The sequence below is a fragment of the Sarcophilus harrisii genome, chromosome 3 (assembly GCF_902635505.1).
Source record: "Sarcophilus harrisii chromosome 3, mSarHar1.11, whole genome shotgun sequence".
Lineage (NCBI taxonomy): Eukaryota > Metazoa > Chordata > Mammalia > Dasyuromorphia > Dasyuridae > Sarcophilus > Sarcophilus harrisii.
In genome coordinates this window covers 274121659-274131940 of record NC_045428.1, presented here as the reverse complement: position 1 = coordinate 274131940, position 10282 = coordinate 274121659, and positions in this window count along the sequence as shown.

Here is a 10282-nt window from a genome sequence, read left to right as displayed (position 1 = left end):
ATTGATTTTGTATCTCTTATTTTTCCAATTAATTTTTAACTATTTAAATGGCTCTTTACTGAATATAATTTTCACATTTTGTTCAGGAAAGGATGTTTAATATTTCTGCTTTTCTGCATTTTTTAGTAAGGTTTACATGCCCCAGTATGCAGTCAATGTTTGTATAGATGCCTTGCTCAGGGACAAGTATGTAAAATCATTTTGGATTCCATTCAATCAATGCCATCTCTTTAAAAAAATTCTATTAGTCTTTAACTTTTTTTGTTGATTTGTCTAAATATGAAAGGGATACATTGGGGCCTCCTATTGTACATTTATTCTATTGCTTTTTGAAGTTCAAGTAATTTTTAATTATGAAGATCCTATGTTTGATTCATATGTATTTGATATTGATTTATTATATATAGTTTTAAGCATAATGGTAAGTTTCCTGCTTATCTTATATATTTACATAACTTTGTCTGAAACCAATTTTTTATCAGCCTTTTTGAACTTTCACAGTAATCTTTTGCTCCATCTCTTCTACTTGTATCTATATCATATTTCAAGTATATTTCTTGTAAATAAAATTTGTGCTTTTTTTGTTTGCGCTTTCTAATCCATTTTGCTATCTTCGGTTTTATCTCATTCATCATTTCTGTATTTCTTCCCTTTGCCTCCACTCATCTCTTTTCAAATATAGTAAAATAGTTCATCGAGGATTGATGATTTATAAATTAATTAGTTCATTTCTACTTCATTGCCTGCCTTCTTGCTTCCTCCAACTAGAGATTTCTACTTTTTCTTTCCCCTTAATTGCCCCTACTCCCTACTTCCCAGACCACTGGAATTTGTTTTGCTTAGGACTGTTCCCTTACCTATTTTGTCATCGCTCTTAAACCCCTTTCCCCTCTCACTCCTTATTTCTGTGATAGGATTTAATATATTTCTACACCTTGCTCCTTGTGTGTCGGGGTTCAGACTTCCTTTGTCCAGTTAAAAGGAAGGTTTCATGGAACACCTGTTCACACAGCCTCAATTTCTTGATTGGAAGCTTATGTTTGGGACACTTTATTCCCGTGCCCCTGGATGGTGAAGGTCCTAATTGTGATAGCTACAATTAAGCCTCTCCTTCAGCTGTCTGACTCAATTCTTTCTTACGATTGCCTATGTACCCTCTTATGAATCTGTCTCAACACGGCTCTGAGGGATGTGCATCCTGTTGCCTTTGCCACTCTCCTGTGTGGGCACTGGTTGGGGCCTGTCTCTTGCCAGGGAGCAGGGACTGCCCTGCTGGGTCTGCAGGGATATACTGCACCGAGAACTTGTTCAGCCTGTTTTCTCTTGCACCTGGGACTTGGTTGCCCTTCACTGGGTGCTTCTGAAGCCTGTCTCCTTCCAAGCCTTGAGCTTTTACAGGCCCATCTCTCGTTATGGGACTACTTTGCACTGTACCTTCCGACGACTCTGACATCTCCAAACAGGATTTCTGTGTGATTCTAGCAGTCTTTTTGTACAGTTATAGATGAGAAGTAATCATACTTTCTAATACTCTTTCAGAGCTTTATTGGTGGAACTGTTCAGTAACATATTATCTGCCTTTGTGTTCCATTCTTAAAAAACTTTTTGTTAATGGTTGAATATTTTATTTCAATATCAGTCCACTGATAATCAAGGGTGTTATACAGAAGCTGTTTTAAGAGTGCCTTCCAGTTTAACAGTGCTGCCGGAGGGTAGTATGGAGAATGAAAATTCTAACACATGTAGTAGTAAAATTGGAGTTGTGCAGCAAAAATAGCTTTGGCAATGTGTGGACAGAGTTAAGTTTAAACTACATGCAGTAAAGGCAAACTTCTTGCCAATATTGTTCTGCCTCAGTCTCCCTAGTGGCAAACCCTCTTTTCTGGCCACTAGCATTCCAGTGTCATAAAACTCCAGATGGCTTATCTCAAATACCTAGATGGCATCCCCATCTCCTGGTCCAGATATCCTGTCTCCTAGTTTCTTCCCTCCCAACTTAGCAGAATTTATGATCCTTGCTCCTTACCCCCAACCTGTCAGAACTTATGATCTTTTCCTTACCTGTTTCCCTGATGGCTTATAGGAAACTCCCTATAAGAGCCTCTGGAATCCCTTGCTAATTGTTGGATGCTTTGAGACAAGAGTGCCATCCACCCGGCTGAGTCAGACATGGATCCTATTATCTGGCTGCCAGTCCAGACTCTCCACTAATAAAATATTAAAAACCCTAATCTCTATCTTGCCTCAGTTTCTCCCACATTACAATATAATGAAGCATCTGCCAGTTGGAGAAAGGTCAAGAATATAGGATCATATCATACTGATCTTTTCAGAGGTGAATCGATCCAATGATATAAGAAAAGTAGGTGACTAATTGATTATGGATCCCATATGGTCTCACACCCACTCCCACAAAGCATCATGGTTATGTCCAGGCTAATGGTTTTGCAAAGCTATTTAGTTCAGCAAATTGCCAATTGATGGGCACTGATAATTTTCATTCAAAATAAAATATAAGCCAGGGTTTATCAATTGTTTCTATTTGATGTGGCTATTAGCATGGAGACATAAATGTGCTAATCAAAAGAGCACTTATTCTTTTACAGCTGAAGATTAAACACATCAACATGTTACTGTTTAAAAACGCTTAGATTTGAAGTCAGATACTTGCATAGAGGAAATTTATATGAAAGTTAAATAATTTTTTTTTATGCATAGTATTTAGGACCTCAAAAATTTTGAGTGGGAATAAGAAAAGATGGAATACATGTTGATTATTTTTTAGGACTTGATGGCAAAGCTAATTTTAAATATGTAAAATATCTCAGGAGGAGCACAAATGAGATTGGGTGGATTACTGAGGTGGATATTTCATTTACATATCATATTAACTTCTTTTACAATTCTTTCTACAATTGACAACTTAGGCATCTTGCAAAAACAAAGCACCAAACCCTGACATCTCCGACTTCCTTTTTAAAAGGAAAAAAAAAGTTTTTTAAACTATTCAGTTTAATATTCACAAGTTCATATTCAATGAGATAAATTAACATGGATAGGCAGTATGTTGAAGTAGATTAGCTTTGTAAATTAGGAAAACTCCAACAATGAAGTGCTTAACACTTGGGCTTTGTGACTGGGTTAAATTCCTTAACTTCTCAGTGACTTGTGCAAATTCTCTATAAACTGGCAAGCAAGCAGCAGTCAATCTGCTAAAAGTACTAACAGGCTTTCTAAACTCAATATTTTTTTTTTTACTTCTCCACTCAGATGGCACACCTAGAAAACTTCATTTTTTAAAAAATTTTTTAAAAATTTATTTAATAGCCTTTTATTTACAGGATATATACATGGGTAACTTTACAGCATTAACAATTGCCAAACCTCTTGTTCCAATTTTTCACCTCTTACCCCCCCACCCCCTCCCCTAGATGGCAGGATGACCAGTAGATGTTAAATATATTAAAATATAAATTAGATACACAATAAGTATACCTGACCAAAACGTTATTTTGCTGTAGAAAAAGAATCAGACTCTGAAATATTGTACAATTAGCTTGTGAAGGAAATCAAAAATGCAGGTGTGCATAAATATAGGGATTGGGAATTCAATGTAATGGTTTTTAGTCATCTCCCAGAGTTCTTTTTCTGGGCATAGCTAGTTCAGTTCATTACTGCTCCATTAGAAATTAGAAAACTTAATTTTAAATAACATTTATATGTGTACATACTACAGTAGTTTTGGATGTCATTAACTTCATAACTACTGAACAGTGTATTTCCAAAAGGAAGGAAACAGACTAAACTACTAGGCTGGAGTCAATAAAAATTCAAAAAGTAGCATTCAACAATGCAATTTAATTCAATCTATCTTTATTAAGCAGCTACCACGTGCCACAGGCACAGTGAAAGGTAATGGGAACACACAGATGCAAAACAGTTCTGCTGTAAGAATTTACAATTTTAATAGACAATTTGGTATTTTTGAGGAAAAAATGGACAGAACAGCCTATTCCAAAATCTTTTGTACCAGCTTCTCTACTAGTTCTATTAGTCCCTAAATTAGGGATAAGGCAAAGTCCACAATAAACTGTTTTATTTCCTCTACTCAAATATATATGAAGATATCGATGTAGTATATGCAGATACTTCAATTGAGCAATCCCCAATTCTTTGCAGCTCTCATGTTGAATTTATGTTCTATATATTCTACATTATAGTAGGATATACAATTTTTTTTCCAACTAGATTTAAGCTTCATACCTGTTTCTGCCAACACCTCACAAACCTTATTTTATCATATTAAGTGTTATTTGCTGAATTTGAATTTACAATTTTCCCCCTAACTCTAAACAATATTCAAACATACACTGAACTCCAAAAATAAAAAGGACTACATAAACTCAGTAACAGTAATAATGGATAGGTAGGTAATCTGAATCAGGAAGACCCAGGTTCAAGTTCTGCCTCAGATATACTACAGCTGTATCCTCAGTCACCTGATCTTAGTGCCTTTAGGCTATTCTTTATGTTACAGTTGCTGATCTATTTGCAGGAATTTGTCTGGAGCAAAAGTTTCCCAATAGTTCACATATTAACAGATTATTTTCTCTCAATAGCTTACAATACCTATTCTGATACTATGATTGGAACTTGAGTCTTCCAAAAGTATTTACATTTATTATTTGGACACCTGGCACATAGTAGGTGATTAATGCATTTGCTCTAATAGAAGAAATGAGTTCTACTCCCGATTCTGTCCCTATTTAAGCGACTGTTGGTAACTTTAAATCTTGAAGTAACTTTGGACCTTCATTTCCTCATTTATATATACATATATATATAAAAGGGGGCTGGGGCTTATGATCACCAAGGTAACCTTTGTATACTGTATTACTCAAAATAGTCTCCTGCTCTTCCAGCCCCCCCCCCCAATACCTTGTGTTTAATGTTTCACCTGAAAATACCTAATGTTTAGTTATTACATGCTTCTTTCACAATTATCAGGCAAATTTGCAAATGGATTATGTGAAATTTTGCCATTACACGAAAACTATAAACTAGATATATATGATTTACTCATGTTTTTGATTATGTTGACATATTATCTGAGGTTTATTTATAGTGGCCCAGTTCTTTTAGATCTTCTCCAGAAACCAGGAAAAAACTTCCATTAAGTTCCTGAAAGGGAAAGCAACAATACAATTCATATCAAAACCTTAGCTTAAATCATTAATAGTGCCTACATTCTCAATATTATTTTATTATATTGCTCAATATAATTGTACTAAGCCCATAAAAATGCAGAAATTTAAAAAAAAAAAGTCCTGCCCTCAAGGAATTGGGGATGGAGGAAAACAACGAATTTTAATTTAACTGCCTGTTAGGTTATACACTTCATTTTATGCATTGAAAAATATTCTTCTGAGAAGGGAATCCAGAATACAAACAAGGCTGAGAAACCTCTGCCTTGGATAGTATTTCCCTTCTCATTTATTTATTTTTTGTAAGAAAGGGAGGTCCCTTTTTAGTGTTTTAGCAGAACCATTATTCCTTAAATTACCACTTTCAAAAAGACCATTATATTTTTGTAGGAAGACCTTTGCAAAATTTAAGAGAAATTTATAGTTTGGTAGGTTTGGCATGAATTTAAAAAAGTCATTCCAACAGATAAAGATCTTAAAACACTTAGGGAGATATTTTAACTACTTGGCAACAATTAGAAAATCCCAAAGGCTGATATAATTAAGTTTGATCAAAAGATGTTTTCCTTAGAATAGTAGAAGAAATTAGTCCATAAACATAAGCTAGTTTGATATTTCAGCCAACACTACATTTTTTATTTGGAAGTGGTTACAAAAATGAAAGCATTTCTTGATCAATTCTGAAGGATGTTGCTCCTTCAACAATGAGATGATTCAAGCTAGTTCCAATTGTTCAGTGGTGGAGAGAGCCATCTACACTCAGATAGAGGACAACATGAGATTCTCAACTTTGCTTGTATTTCGTTTTCTCTCAGGTTTCTCCCCTCCCTCCCCCCCTTCTTGATTCAATTTTTCTTGTGCAACAAGATAACTATAAATATGTATACATTATTGGATTTAACATGTTGGACTACTTGCCATCTAGGGGATGGGGTGGGGGGAAGGAGGAGAAAATTTGGAACAGAAAGTTTTGCAAGGGTCAATGTTGAAAAATTACCTAGTATTTGTCTTCAGGGTGTGCTAACCTGCCATGAAGGGGATTAAAACTCTATACAGGTAGCTCTAAGTTAAAAGCAATTCAATCCAAATGAGTTTGTTGTCTAAAAGAGCAAAAAGCTGAAAAATGGGGATGGAATGAAACTTGTTTCAATCTTCAAGGAACTTAAAAAAAATTGAACAGATATAAGGGATGAAACTTGAGAGAGAACTCTCAGACGGAAGTGGGTAAGCGTTGTTGAGAAGCAATTTCTACAGAGAAATGACCTACTAAGTGGATGAAAAATGATTTGTATGAGTATATGTAAATATGTGTAATACATAAACAGTGTAAAGTAGTAATATGTGAGTTGGAAAATTACCTCAATTATTGGAGGCTTTAAAATTACCCAGTTTTTACTTTACCTAAGCTTTTAAAAATGATTAGACAGGAATATTAGGTGAGTTGGGGGAATGAGGCAGAGATGTATATAAAATATATTAGGAAGAATGGAGATGAGTCACAGTAAAAACTTTACTGATAAAAGGTAACAAAACCTTTCACTAGAACATCAAGAAAAGGGTGTCAATTTATTAAAGCATCTATATGCCAGATTCTTTACTGCTTGCTTTCCAGTTATCTCCTATCTCATCCTCATACCACAACCCTGGGAGGTAGGTGCTAAACTGGCAGACAGCAGGTACCCGAGACCAGATTTGAACCAGGTCTTCCTGATTCCACCAGATTTTTATGTCAAAAGATATAAACAGGTAGTTTTCAGAAGGAAAAAAGTTGTCAACAGCCATATGAAAAATGCTCTATTAGAAGCAAAAATTAAAACTTTGAGATACTACTACACATCCCACTCATCAAATTGATAAAATTCCCCCCCTCCCCTCCAAAAAGAACAAATGTTGGAGATGCTGTGAGAAATTAAAATACACTGTTGGCATAAGTGACCTGGTCTAGCTATTCTGGAAAACATTTTGGTGGTGGACTCCCAAACCTATTAAAACTGTATTCTTTAAAGATACTGTTCCTATGTCTACACCTAAAAATTAAAAAAATAGGAAAATGATCCACATTTACAAATTTTAATTCAAGTCTTTTTGACTCCTCTGAGTAACCATTTGCTTCTGTGATAGATTATACTTCTAAGAAATGTTGAAAAGAATAGTTTCAACCAAATTTGGGAAAACATACATGACCTTCTGAAGCAAAGTGAGGTGAAAAGAACCAGAACTTATACAATGATCAAGACTCATGAAATATGCTATTCACCTTCAGAGAGATGAATTCAAGTGCAGTGAGATGTGAATATCTACATATACATACACACATTTTTACATAGATAATGTTTTGCTTGACTACACGTGTCTAATGGTTTTTTTCCCCTTGCTTTCTAAATAAGGGAAAAGAGATGGTTGGGAGGGAAGAAATCCAGAGATGAAAATTTAATTTAAAAAAGTGTTAATACCTGTCAGTACACCTTGAAGCCAATAAAAGTTATGGAAGAGGTAAGTGTCCAACACTATAAAAATAGATCAGGGGCTAAGAAGCTGTCAGATTTTAGAATGTAGTCAAAGTGATGGGCACAAAAATTATGCTGCATAGGATTAAAGATGAGTGATACATGAACATAAATATTTGGAGTACAGACTTTCAGCTTCACAGATACAGGATAACAGCCCGAAGGAATGACCAGATCAAGGGAAGGCTCTTCTACTTAGTGGCAAAGATTTTAGTTTAAAGGGAAGTCAACGAAATCAACTTCTTGATAAGAGTCAGGAGGAAATGGGCTAAGTGATATGGTTAAAGGTTTCCTTTCTTTTTTTATTTATAAAATATATGCATAGGTAATTTTTCAGCACTGACTCTTGCAAAACCTTCTGTTCCAACTTTTTAAAGGCGCATTTTCTAAGAATTCAAAGGACGAGTGATGAGTTTTTTATGTGGAGATTCAAGCCTAAATGGCTGTTACAGGTATTTTTTAAAATTCACAGAACAAAAAATTCAGAGAGATAAGCACAACAAATTTGAAACATACTGGAATATTTAACTTTAAGAATATTTAATAGCTACAATTTTACATATAATCTTTTCAAAGTCTACTTCCCATGGGCAAATTAATTTTGGATGATGTTTGAGGTCAGAATAAAAATCTGTTAAAAAAAAAAATCCCAACCTAGTTTTCATACTAAAGCAAGTTATAGGGGAGAGGGATTGTTGTTATGGGAGTGAACCTTGGGTTAGAAGATAACTATGCAATGGTCACCAACTGGATTTTTATATAATGAAGAGAAATACATTAAAAAAAGCTTTGAAGTATGCCTTTTAATGGTGGGAGGAAAGGAGAGTTGAGAGAAGGCTTAATAGACTTACATGATTTGGAGAAAGTCACAGTTCCTCAACAATAAAATAAAAAGGGTGCAGGTGGGTCCACCAAATCTCTCCCAACTGTTAAAATTGCATGAGGTAACACATAAATTGAGTGTGGGTTGACAACTTAAATGCCATTTAAATTTTCCTACGTTCACCTTGAAGTGTGAACATTAATTAAAACACCATGTTTTTAAATAAACAAATTAGGTGAAATAAGGACAATTTTGTATTGATAAGGAGACCCAATCTCTTACTTTTTACTTGTGAAACTTTGATTTTTCAATTACAAACTAAATCCTTATGTGTTAATTTTTGATATACAAATGGATATTTCTTCAAGTAACTTAAATGAATAAGACAGTAATTGTAAAAATTCAAAATTTAAGGAACTCCAACCAGAATAGATTAAACATTAACTTACCTTTTACTAACTAGGTTAAAGATAAACAATATATTTTTTTGAAATACTAAAGGTTTGTTTCAGTCTCTATGGCAATCACATATAATTTAAGAAAAATATAAAACTTAAGATTCAAATTTCAGTCTATAATCAATATTGAAAGCTAAAAACTACTATATGAATTTAATGGCCTCCACTATAGTATACCTTAATAATAATCAGGAAGGCTCTTTAAAGACTACATGGATCAATACAACCTTTCTGAGTAGTTCATTTCACACAAAATAAAATCCTAGAAAATAAGAATTTTATTTTCAAAATTAGATGCTATTTAAAGCTTCTTACTACATAAAAAAGAACTAATCAACCAATACATTATCTACTTAAAAACACAAAAACTAGGTGTTTTATTCAAAAGTCTGTGATTACTACCCTAATAGGGTTGCTGTTAAGTCAGCACCTCTAGCTTATTCTTATTGATGTTACTCAACATCATATAATGTAATATTTTTGTGTAATACAGTAATTAAGTTAAACTACCAATCACAATTATTTTAAAAGCAAGTATATTTATCACCACAATGTCAGAGACATAGTGGTAGGGTGAACCAAAGGCAATTCATGACTAAAGTACAAGTATTTCTAAACATGCAGTGTTTACAGATTCCATAAATGAGTAGATCTCTTCAGAAAATCATTAAGATCTCACAGCATTTAACAGTTAAGGTATTAAATGTTGGCACAATCTTTACATATTAATTTGGCCATCCAGTCACTTAAGTGATATAGTATATCTACACTCTTAATGGGAGGTGGAGAAAGATCAATAGTGCAAAAAAGTGCATTGAAAGATGCACTCTAACCAAATGCATTATCAATAACAAAGACAATCTGACCATTTCTCAAATTCATCAGCACCATACATACTACCAAAAATGTTCTACATTTTAAAATTTTTTCTGTGCACACTGTATCATGTAAATATTGTTGCAAGAATCAAAGAATGTGATAGTGAATTCTTCTGAACACTCCCATTTCTTATAAAAAAAAAGTTAATCAGAAAAAAAAAAATCCATTATGAAAATCCCACAACCAGAGTTTTCTAACATGAGTTGCTTATCAACCAAACCTTAAACCCTAGTCACTTCAATCTTAAATCAAATAAGATTCAACCCTAAAACCAGGATATCTTATTGTGCATCAACAGCATCAAAACTGTCCATGGTTAGACGTTAGTCTAGCCATAGCAAATAGTTTTAGGTATTTGTTATGCATGGATTAATTAACCATAGAAAAATTTCTAAGTCTTACTTACTTAGA